General features: G+C 37.0%; 1 long non-coding RNA gene across 1 annotated transcript in view; it reads left to right on the top strand.

The window, feature by feature from the left end:
* The window catches only part of LOC113458589 (uncharacterized), a 38,117-nt gene that overhangs the window by 22,539 nt on the left and 3,485 nt on the right, over positions 1–12,093 (top strand). Inside the window, exon 2 of the long non-coding RNA XR_003378964.2 lies at positions 12,018–12,053. This is a non-coding gene — a long non-coding RNA (uncharacterized LOC113458589). The remainder of the gene's footprint in view (positions 1–12,017; positions 12,054–12,093) is intronic.

Genomic DNA, 12,093 nt, shown 5'->3' with positions numbered 1-12,093 from the left:
AGGACCATCATTGGCTCTGGAAAATAAAACTATTTCATGGTGTGTTTTTTCCTTTCAACTGTACTGACTTTCACAGATAAGGAACAAATAATAATTGTAATGAAAAGAAAAAAATATGGAGAATTTAGTTTGTGGGGCACTAATGAACTTGCAAAATTGCATCTTAAAAAAAATTACAGAATGTTAAACATCTTCTCTAATGGCAGAAAGCTCTGACTTTATTTGTGCAGTCAAGGCCTGGCTTAGTTACCTCTGGTCTCTGCCTGACACTCTGCTCAATCAGCTTCTGAGATCCCAAACAGACAATGACTTACCTTTGGTATCTGCAACTGGAAACAAGTCTTTTCTTAAAGGTGGAGGGAAATTGCCATTACTTTTTTCTGCCTTTAGATGTGGATTTCATTTTTCTGAAAGTTTTTCACTCAAATGTGTGAGAATTTTATGAAAGCCTTGGGCCCTGATTTTGCTGATATTTAAAGAGTTTCCAGGTTGGTTCTGCAGGTTCTGAACTCCCATCAGAGGTGACTTTTCTAGTCTGACCTCTGACTGAAGTCACCTAAAGTCACTGTGATGTATATCCATGCAGACAACAATTGGCTTTGGTCCCATCAACTCCATGACAAACACAGAAATATCTCAAATGTTCCCAGACTCTATATTTAGTCAGTCACTGTTTATGGATATGTGTTGGTTGTAGAAGTTTGACATTTTTGATGCAGCAAAACAAAAAATATATTTCTGTTTCCATCAGGTGGGAGATTTAGTTTTACATGATCACTTGGTGAGAGAGTTCAGTTTCTAAAGTAAATAAAGATATCTTCAAAGGAGTAATTCAGTGATGTCAATACACATTAAACCAGTCCAATTTTCTACCTCTGAAGGTACAAAGTAAAGCTCTCCCTGAGAATATATCCCACAAAAGATGAAATATCCGGGAGAGAAACTGGATTATCATAAGCCATACCAGGAATTACCATTTCATGAAATCTGTGGGGGCATGGTTTTGAGAAAGCTAAAGCAATGAAGCTGATGTTACAAAGACGTTTCCAGCTGCAGTTCTGGCTGTCTGCAACATGGTGGCTGTTTTTAGTTATCATGATAAACACATATCAAATATTTGGAAATCTACAGCAACACATTTGGAGGGACAGTAAATGCAGAGCTGAAAGCATCACAAGGGACAAGTAGAGATGTACTAGGCTGACCAGTAGGAGCCCCTGACCATGGCAGATTCTTTCAGTGAAGTTGACAGTATTAATCATTGCATGCATTGTTGGGAGCAGGGCACAGGCTTCTCCTGCCTTGGTACCCAGGCCAGAAGCCTGCAAAGCTGACTCTGTGTGTTTGTCTCACAGACTACCTCCCTATGCGGGTGTTGTATTTTCCTCTGAAAAATCTGAAAAGTCCAGCTCTGGTCTTGATATAGGTCCCACAAGGTTAATTTATTGTTCAATTAAAGAGTTAAAAATACCAATTGTCTTCCAAAAGGCTTCAGTGTCATTGACTAGTTCTTAGCACAGTTACCTATTTCCATTTTTCTAAGAAAAATACATAAATACATAAATAATTGCTATGCTAGTTTCTGGCAGTATGTGTATGACTCACCAGGCACTGCTAAATTCCTTTCTCAACCAGATGAACTCTTACTGTACATTTACTTTTTTTATATGTTCACAAGGGTATTTAAATCTGCATACCCAAATTAATCCTAAAAGATTTATAATAAGATTATCTCTCTCAAATTCAGCTTTTCAAAACTACAACATGTAGCAGGGTTGTCTAGACTTCCTCCTAAGTAATAAAGACAGCTGTCTTTGGAGGATGCCCTTCTCATCTCATGCTATTATGAGTGCCAAAAATAGTTGAAATTATTTATCATCTGAGGGCATTTCCATTTGCAGGGAAATCCTGAGCAATATCATAAGAGCATTAAGCTACATTTTGTCTTCAGTATGAAAGCTGAGTTTAAAAGACCCTGCTCATCACTGTCCACTCCAGCCACACATTTATTTCCATGTAAAATTGCCAGAGCTATAGAGAACTGCTCTGGGTCAAGCATTGCTGTTCAATGGGTGAAAGAAGGCATCGCCAACCCTTTGCAGAGATGTTACAGCTCCAATGGCAGCTGTTCTGTCAGTGCAGGGCAGAGCTAGAGGAGTAGAACTGACTTAAGTTAGAGCCGCAATTCATTTTAACTAACTCATTTGTAAGAATGTATCTTTTAATGGGATGGAATGAAATGACACTCGCATTGCTGAGGTACCGTCGCCATGGTTTCGGATCAGTGCTTCCCAATTCCGGGTCCCCACGGAGACTCTCCCAAAGCAGATGCTGCTCGCTCGCTCCTTCCCCACCTGCCCTCCCCCTTCCTGCTCCGAGGATGGAGTGGAGAACTGGAGGCACAAAAGCTGAAAATCACAGGCTGAGATAAGAACAATTTACTGGAAACAGAAATAAGAAAACTAACTGTAACTGCAACAATATTAATAATAAAAGGTATAAGACAAAGAAACTATTTACATGGAAAACTGAGACAGACACTGACCAGCTCTTCCCCACCATGCCACTATTTCTCCCACCAGAAGGAAAAGTCCTTCTTTCCCCACCCTGGGAAAGATGTAAAGTTGTATTGAGTAGCATTATGACCATGCCCCACCCCACTGATGTGGGCTGAAACCAGGACAGCTGGGAATATAATTTAATAACTTTCTAAAAAACATCTTCTGTTTTTAAACTAAAGTTAGAAAAGTTAGCAGCATTTTTAAAATTGTTAAGAAATCCAGAAGGAAAGGGATTTTCCTTCCTTGACACCTTAAATTTTTATGGCTTTTCACATATGTCGATGTATCAACCTCAGAATTCTGTAAGATAAAAGCTCATATAATCAGCAGGACCAGAAGTAATGAAGAGCAGCTTTTCAGTTACAGAGGAGGAGAGGAGAAGAGGACAGGGATCAAAGTGCAATAATTTTTATTGGATTAGCAAATAAATTATAATACAAAAGCTTTTTAGAGCTGACAATTGAAAGAGGAACAGCAGAAGTCTGTAAAGTTATAATTGGTTCATCAAATTAAATCAGATAGTAAAATATTGGGTGTCACAACCTCTTCTAAAGACTAGTTCTTAAATAGACACTTTTTATAGGATTCATTTTCTGATGAGATGAGATTCATTTCACCTAACTTTAAATTTCTACTTTGTAGCTTTCTACATCTGAGATAGTGTCCCTAACATCCCTTTATATCACTGATAAAAATGACAATTTAGAGTCCAATTAATTTGATTTATTTTTGTTGCCTACTTTGACATGAGATGAGTAACATGCAAGAAGAATATTTTTTTTTCCACAGATTAAAACAAGTCTGTGGGAGAACAAGGTCAGATATTTATATCTACATTGTGGAGCTCTGAGTTTGAATAAATTCATTTACATGGTTCACAGAATATCATCTTCATAAACCTTATTTATTTCAGTTATTGGAATCACTTAGGTGAAAAATGTCTTGTCTGGAGGTAAATGATGTAATATCTGGAGGTAAACAGCAATATATGAAAGAAAAGGGTAAAAGGACATGAAAAGCTTTTGATTTAGTTTGTTGCTCACTTTTCAAGACAATTGGGATTAAAAATATTTCTGCTCTTATTCAAAATTAATTACAAAAATTCTCTATCACTAAAAGTCTGTGTATTTATTTACCAGACTTCATTTCCTGGATAAAGTGAGCAGGTTCCATGCATGAGGGAGGTAATCCTGGCAGAGCGGCGTCAGAGTTCCAAAAGGCAATGAGAACTCCAAGAAGACAGTGGTGGGATGATATCTTCTTTTAGATAATCTAATGTAGTTGGAAAGAGCAGACAAGGCTCCAGCACATCATCTTGTCAAATGTTTGCCTTTTTTGATTGTGTTGTGTTATATCTGCTGGATGACAAGGTCTCAGGTAAGAGCTTGAGATATTGAGCATATGATTGTTTTTAATTTCTTACACAGAGAAAACAATTGTGATCACAGGGAAGCAGAACTTTCCTTGTGCGCAATATTTTGGGCACCCTTCATTTATACATGTGAGGGACTTGTGTATTTTTGAGAGGAGCATTTTTATGTCTTTTGTTTCACACATTAGGCAGCTGTCTCTTTGAGCTTTGGAGTGGAACAGGTTAGTGCTTTAACAAACATAATTTGGATGCCAGGATCACACAGATTTCAGAACTTCCTAATACAATATGCTTTTTTAGACCTTGTGGCTCCCTCAGACAATTCAAGTATGTTACTTATTGATACAAATATCTACATGTCATGACAAAGTGCTCTAGGACTTTTATATAATCACATTGGAAAACCACATCTACCCTCAGAAAATAAGAGTAGCTACAATGAGCTATAAGAAGGAAGATTGTACTGAGAGTTTCCCCATTTTTAACTAAAGATTTTGTGGTTTTTTTCTTTCATATTTGTTTAATTCAGTTTCTTTGCAAAGGAAAAATCCTGAGGTGCTTTTCCATGGAAACCAACGGGACTTGGCTGCCTGTTTGCTGCACAAGTCACTACTACACAGAATTTTGTAGTGCCAGGATCAATCCATAGGTTTTCGGGCCCTTGAGGATAGACACATAATGATGCATCTCATTGAACAGAACCTGTTCCGGTTCTGGTCTCCTGATTATCTCATTAAAAATCTGCCCATGGCTGCTTCACCTCTTCACTCACCAGGTGTGGGTTCCTGCGTGCAATCTTACCCTGACACTCCCAGATTCCCCTCGGGATGGGGAGATCCTCCCTTGCCTGGGGACCTGATTCTTCTGTGCAGCCTTGAGAGAGAAACTCCAAGGAGAGCTCCTTGAGCCAATGGTAATGCTTAATGCAGACTTCTTTTGTGATGGAAACTTCTCTCCTTCTCTTACCTCTAAAATTCCAGTTGGATCAGGAATTCGAATGTGGTTCTGCTTTTTTACTAATCTTTGGAATTTTTAGGACTGGTACATTGCTGTTGTAGCTTTCCTCTATCTGTATATTATGTCTCAATTAAAACACTTTTTCTTGAGCCTGGTCGAAAATGCCTTAAATTTTCTAGAACAAATCAAGATATAAACATTATTTTACTCAGATGCAACAGAATATTCATTTCCATTTCTGTATATACAGCATGAGTAAAGCTTTCGATTTATTGTTTCAATATCTTTAATCCAATTCAAAAAGATACCTGGGAGGATTTTTTATTCTTTTTACATTTAATCTCTAAATATATTAAAATAATTCATTTCTAGTAGAATGCACAGAACTCTGTAAAATCACTTCGTCAATATCAGTGACTTCTCTGATTAGCACCTAGTAACAATACAGGGACTTTTCAATGCAAAACTAGCAGGAGCTCCCAATCCCTACAGTGGTGATTCACAGAGGGTAAGAGTGGCTGGGAATTGGCATGAAAGAGAGGGAATGACTGAAAAGAGTAGAGATACACTAAGATATTTGGTGAAGATCAGGACAAAGCAAATTTACATCATCTAATTTTCCGGAGAAAGGGCAAAAAAAATAGCGTGCTCTGAAAATTTTTTGATTTTATATGTAAAGTTTAAATTCTGAAGGCACAAGAAAAAGGAGCATCCGTAAAAAGGGTTACTTAAAAAAATATTTTCATCATGTTAAGATACTACATCACTATTTTAGAAAACAGGCTAGAAAATAAAGGGTTCTCATAATTTCTGGGTCTCAAAGTAACATTTCTGCAGTAAAATAATAATTTTGAAGAAATTGAGGTGTGCATTCTCATGAAACTTAAGTTTAGTTAAGTAGTAGGAGAAACATCATGCAACTTGGATGACAAAAAAGACAATTTATTCTTTTTGTGTGGGACATAAAATCAAAATAGCTAATTTCACATGAAAAAAAGACCAAACAAAGCCTTCAGCTGCTATTCTTGTAAGAAAAATTCAGATCAGGAATATTTAGTCTCCCTTAGAAAGAAAGCAAATCATGTGTTTCATGAAAATAAATAAAGTAGCAGTAGTGAAAATATGTGTTCTTTCTGCAGCTCAAATAATATTGCAAAGTGAAATTAATGAGATCCATTTATTACACAGAATAAAAGACTTCAGATTAGTCAATCTAGTGATTATGACTGCAAAAGGAATCATGTAACCAAATACACTCAGCAGTTTATTGGAAATACAAATTTATGATTCAAAGAGTATTGTGCTCTCATTCACCAGTGGAAATTTTTCTCCATGTCTGTAGCTTGTAGGAGCCTTTATGTGGGGATATTACCACACCTACCATTTACTATGATTCCAATACTTAGGAAATTCTGCTAAATTTTTAGAAGTGATAAACACAGAGTGCACCTGCTGTTCCTTCTTACATCTGGCTTTCTAGACTTTTGATACAAGCACAGAAAAGAAGAGACTGCAATGGTAGCAGGAGCTATTCTTAGCCAGTCAGCACTATCTGCAGAAACAGACTGATTCACTTTGATTGCCTCTCAGCAGGACTTAAGGTAGAAGTCATATGTAAATAGATGGGCTAGAAATGGATGCCTGTATTCATTAATCTTTCATTAGATTCAATCTCAAAATTACCCAAAGGTTTTACAAGGACTTTTTAAACTCTAATTTGGCCCCTGGCCTTTAAACAAAATGAAAGCTATTGATTGATGTTCTGACCAGGATGCAAATGAGCCCATCATTTCCTGAATCAGGCTTATTGGTTTAGATGCACTTTCATATATCTGAACAGGAAAGCTGCTTGGAGATGAAAATTTTTATAAAGCTTCATAGTAAGGTTAATATTGTGTTAAATTATCTAATTAAGTCTTAGTAAAAGAAAAGACTTATTCTATTATTTCCAGAAATTTACAAAAATTTACTTTGCTGTCCTTTAAAATGAGAAAAAGCACAACAGAAGTTTAACAACAGGAAAATACATATTCTCCAAATTAAATTTTAAAATACTACTTCTCTGTGTTACCTAAGCCTGCAAAGCACAGATATCATTCCATATCCTTATGGAATGATCCATACTCCTAAAGTGAATTTTGCTGTGCCCTCTACCATAAGAGAAGGAGCACAAGTTGTTGTACCGACCATCCCAAGGCCATGTGTCAGACATTTTCCACAGCAAATTTTGCAAAATAACATACAGCTTAGAACATTTAAATCTATAGGGAGGGAAGAAAAAATGAGAAGTAACAACGGACATATAATTTTTTTTATAAAGGAAAAGTAAGTTTTAATTATATTTTCATTGAAAAATACTATCAATAACTTACTACACTATCTGTGTCAATGAGGTTTTGACTTTTATCTGATAGACTGTTTGGTTTGGGGGTAAGAAAATATAGAATATTTCCCGCAGAAATAAGAGTCTGTTCTGACTAGTTTTAGGCAGTTTTCATTGGAAGATGATGATATGTTTCCCAAAGAAGACAGTAGAAATGAAATACAAAGACATGAGAATGGCCTAGTTATCATTTGGAAGACAACTCCAAGTCATATCAGGGAATAAGGAGCAACATGTTTTTTATCTAAAGCGGTAACTTTCTCCAATTTACTTTGGGTCAATGTTTTTATATTTTTTGCCTGAAAAAGAGAATGTTTTACTTTTCAGAGGTCAGTTGTTAAAAGTAAAGTTAGCTGAAGCTAGTCAGTATTTTACAAGAACAACTTTTATTGAAACCAGTTTTCTGCTGAAAAAAGTCTGATTGAAAACTTCAAGTAATTCTTTTAAATACCTGGTTGAGGCTTTGGGTCCTTAAAAAGTTCCAAGAATATGCTACATGTAGGCAAGAAAACTTCAATGTGTTTTAACTTAGTTTTGCATTAATACATTTTGAATCTATGAACATTCAGTTCAGCAAAATCCAGTATTTTTAAAACTAATGCAGAAACAAGAAAGATGTTGTTGGTTCAGTGCTTCAAATGGGTTTTTGCTTGAAAATACTAAGAGAAAACTGCAGAACTGGAGTAATATAAATCAGAGCAATTATTCCTACTGCTATTCCAAAAGAATCACTTAGAATTACTGTAATTTAGTAAACAAAACATGCACAAGAGAATACAGGGGAGTGCAAAATACAATAATGGCTGATAACATACTGCTGGTGGTTTTACAATGCTTGTAATATTCTGTTTTCAATACTGAAAATCAAGGAGTTCACAAGGAACAACAAAAAAGCAGCAAAGTTTGTGACATATTAAGAATAACACTGGACTTAACTCTCTTTGTGTGTATTAAAATAACTAAGTGGAAAATATCTTAATGACACAATGCACCTTTATGTTGCCATAGATGTGTTTGTTATCCAGGGATCCCTTGTCCATTATTTTGATCTCAGTAGAGTATTATTTAACAGACAACCTACCTGAAGTTAGAGGACTTGAAAATTTTTGTCACATGACTTTAATCTTCTTTGGATGAAAAAATGTTCTGCTGAGCAATTAAAAACATCGGAGTGGTGGTATGGGTCTGACCTACTCTAAATGCTAATGAAATCCAAAGTGCTGCCATGAACTTCAGAGAAGGAAAAAGCCTAAAGAGACATATATATTCCTCATGAGACTGTTTCCTTTATTCTTTCACCCTCAGGTCTTACTACAATGCACAATCACATCCAGGGGGACAGGGACTGTTTCTCACCACAGTCATCAGATTTCCCCAGAGAGGGTGGCAGAAGTTGGTGGAGTTGGTCCCTGTACCTGTCCTGTGAATAGCTTTGTTAAGCTGGCATCCTTCTACACTACTCAAAATTCATTTTGGCTCCTGGGTGTGTTTTTCTGTTAATCAGCTGCCAATCCATTGTATAAATCTTTCCAGAGTATTTTTTAAAATTTTCCAGTCTAGCAAAGCAAGGCTGTATAGGCAATTTCCAGACTTGCTGTCTCAGTTGTCTTGGCAGGATCCCAAGCTGTGGACACGGAGTGGCAGAAAGCCTGCTCACAAAGGGGAGATGGGGAACAGGAGGGGAAAACTGAAATGTGAATGCAGAAGATGGAGCTGAATTTGAATAAGTGGTCATAATCTTGAAAATGGGTGAGACCATGTGGAAACAGGACGGAGCAAAGGAGTTTGGGATACTCAGTAGCCAAGGAAGGATTTTGCAAGCTGCTACCTTCCTTCTCAGTGGTATCCTAAAGAGAAAGAGGTAATGCCACCACCTCCTTTAGCTCAGGATGCTAATCCTTCCCTGGCAGGCAATTCCAGAGAGACAAGAAAAAGGGAGCAAAGACACCATTGCTTCCAGTGACAGAAAATTTAGCAATCTGCTGGACAGATACGTGAAATGCTTGTGCAAAATCCACTGCTGAGACTGAAGTAATAAATTCTTGCTTAAGTAACTCCATTTAAAAGTTAGTTATAGGTGTCCAAAAATGGCCATCCCAAAAATCATAGAGTGACAGACAGCTGCCACTTACCCTTGCATCTTTTGGACTTTATATTATTAATAGGTTAGTGTGGGCTTTTATTTTTTAACCTGTTTTGAGGAAATGGACTCCTCTCCTTTCAAGAATCAGAGGCACATTCTCTCACACACAAAATTGCTCATGCATCCTTAGGAGCAGAAACTACACTGACTGCATATACCACAGAATATAAAACTTGGATAAGTTAGGCAAAGTTATACCATGAGTGTGCCTCACAGGTCTAAATGTTAATACTATAAGATTTGTTATTTTCATGTTCACATAATAAAGAAGATAATTTCAAACTTCCTGTAAAAAAGAATAACTTTAAAGCTAGGACAGAATTTGCAATATTTCAGGTTTTAAACAGGTGTGTAGTGGCATGCCAGGTAAGGGGAGATGCAGAGATCACAGAAGGAAGAGCAAATCTGCTTTAATGCATTTAGAGTTTAGACGCGTCAAGAGATCTCTGTCCAGTTCAAACAAACCTGCGTTTACACACATATAAAGTCACACATTTTTGGAGAGGTCTTTGCACATGACCCTATAGTGGTTGGTTTGGGTTTTCCTTTTAAATAACTAAACCAAAAGAACCACCACATATTATGCTTAAAGCAAAAGTATTTAGTATTGCAAAAGGAAAAGTTGCACAGACTGAAAAGCTTTTCTAAATGAAGGCAAAGCAAACCTCTAATAATTGCATTTCATTTGTAACACAGAACTGTATTCTCAGTGATAATGAATACCACGCATAGAACATCAATTAGTTGCACAAATTAATGGGTTCAACAGAATTCAAGATTTTTTCCAACACACATTGAGTATCCCTGCTTCTTACTGTAACAAATGTTTAAATGTTTAATGTACAAATTATTTTGAAGTTTTTGTTGTTATTATTTGACACACATTTTAGTAGGGTTCTATCTAAAGAGACAGTGTGTGTCCTTCTATCTGCTCTCTAGGTAGCAGTGCAGTGTCTGTTTCATTTGACTGATCCCAACACAGCTGATTTTCATCTGCCACACCTGAGTAAATCTCAGCAGCAGTTGTTGTGTTCAGTCAGAGATGTCAGCTGGAAAGGAATCTTTTGATCTGTGACTGAAGTGGAACAAAGCACATGTTCTGTGCCTTGTGAGGAGTGGCTGAGGGAGCTGAGGCTCTTCAGCCTGGGGAAGAGGAGCTTAGAGGAGACTTTATCACACTCTGCAAGTGCCTGAAAGGAGGGCATAGCCAGGCGAGGCCCAGCCTCATCCCCCTGGTACCAAGTGACAGGACAAGGACAAATAACGTCAAGCTGCCAGGGGAGGTCTAGGCTGGACATCAGGAAGAAATTCTTCACAGAAAGAAGATCAGATATTACAGCCTGTGAGGTTGTGAAATCACTGTCTCCAGTGATGTTTAAGGAAGGGCTGGAGGTGGCACTCAGTGCCATGGTTTGTTGTCATGGTGGTGTCAGCTCACAGGCAGGACTCAATGATCTCAGAGGTCTTTTCCAACCTAATTGATTCGGTGGTTCTGTGAAAAAATAACAGTTGTGAGTGATTTTTTTTTTCTTTTTCAGAATATTCATAAGAGAATTGAGAAACTTTAAGTTTTTTTCTTAATTACTTGAAAAATAGTCCAGAAGTAATTAATCAGAGTTCTTTTGTGAATATCAATATTCAGAATTTCTCTATTTTTGATTATTTACACAACTCACAATGTCTTTTGTGACAGATTGATCTGTATAATCAAGCATCAAAAATTAAGGTATAGAAATGAATAGAAATAATAAATATGTTTCAGCAAACATTTTAACTTGTTTGTTTTTATTTTTTTTTCAAATTTGCCATTTTAGAAAGCTTGATACCTTTATTTTAATCTTTTTAAAATGAGCATAAAAGGATGTAAACACAGTTGAAGTGACATTTTCCTGACTCAGTATTTGCAGGACGCAGAGAACACTCACAGAATTGATGATGCTGTGAATGACTCTGCCAGCAAAACACATTTCATTGTCTTCTCAAAAGCTATGTGTATGTTTTGATTCCAGCAAAACAGCAAAGTTCCCTTTAAAGTGGGCTAAAATCACAAGACAGAAACTTGCCTTATGAATAGTTCTTATTTTGGCTGGGATAGAGTTAATTTTGCTCCTAGTGGCTGGTACACTGCTGTACTTTGGATTTGGTATGAGGATAATGAAAACACAGTTATATTGATGTTTTGGCTGTTGCTGAGCAGTGCTGACCCTAAGTCAAGGACTTTTCAGTGTCCCATGCTCTGCCAGTGAGGAGCTGCACAAGGAGCTGGGAGGGAGCACAACTGGGACAGCTGACCTGAACTGGCCAAAGTGTGCATTCAACACCATAAAATGTCATACCCAGTATTTAAACTGGGGAGAGTTGGCCAAGAGGGGCCAATAGTTGCTCAAGCCAGGCTGGGTATCAGTCAGGTGGTGAGCAACTGCATTGGGCATCACTTGTTTCTCTTGGGTTTTATTCCTTTCTGGTTTTGCTGTCTCTATTTCCTTTGCTATTTTTTGTATTTAGTATTAATAATAAATATAATAATTATTTCAATCATCAAACTATTTTAATTAATTAATTATTATCTTAACCCATGTCTTTTACCTTTTTTTTTTCCAGTTCTCCTCCCCACCCCACTGAGACAGGAGGGCGCAGGTATGAGTGAGCAGCTGCATGGTGCTTAGCTTCCAACATC

Source organism: Zonotrichia albicollis, chromosome 4 (genome assembly GCF_047830755.1).
Source record: "Zonotrichia albicollis isolate bZonAlb1 chromosome 4, bZonAlb1.hap1, whole genome shotgun sequence".
Taxonomy (NCBI): Eukaryota; Metazoa; Chordata; class Aves; order Passeriformes; family Passerellidae; genus Zonotrichia; species Zonotrichia albicollis.
Note: the sequence above shows the minus strand (reverse complement) of the source record. Positions and strands in the feature narration are given on the sequence as shown.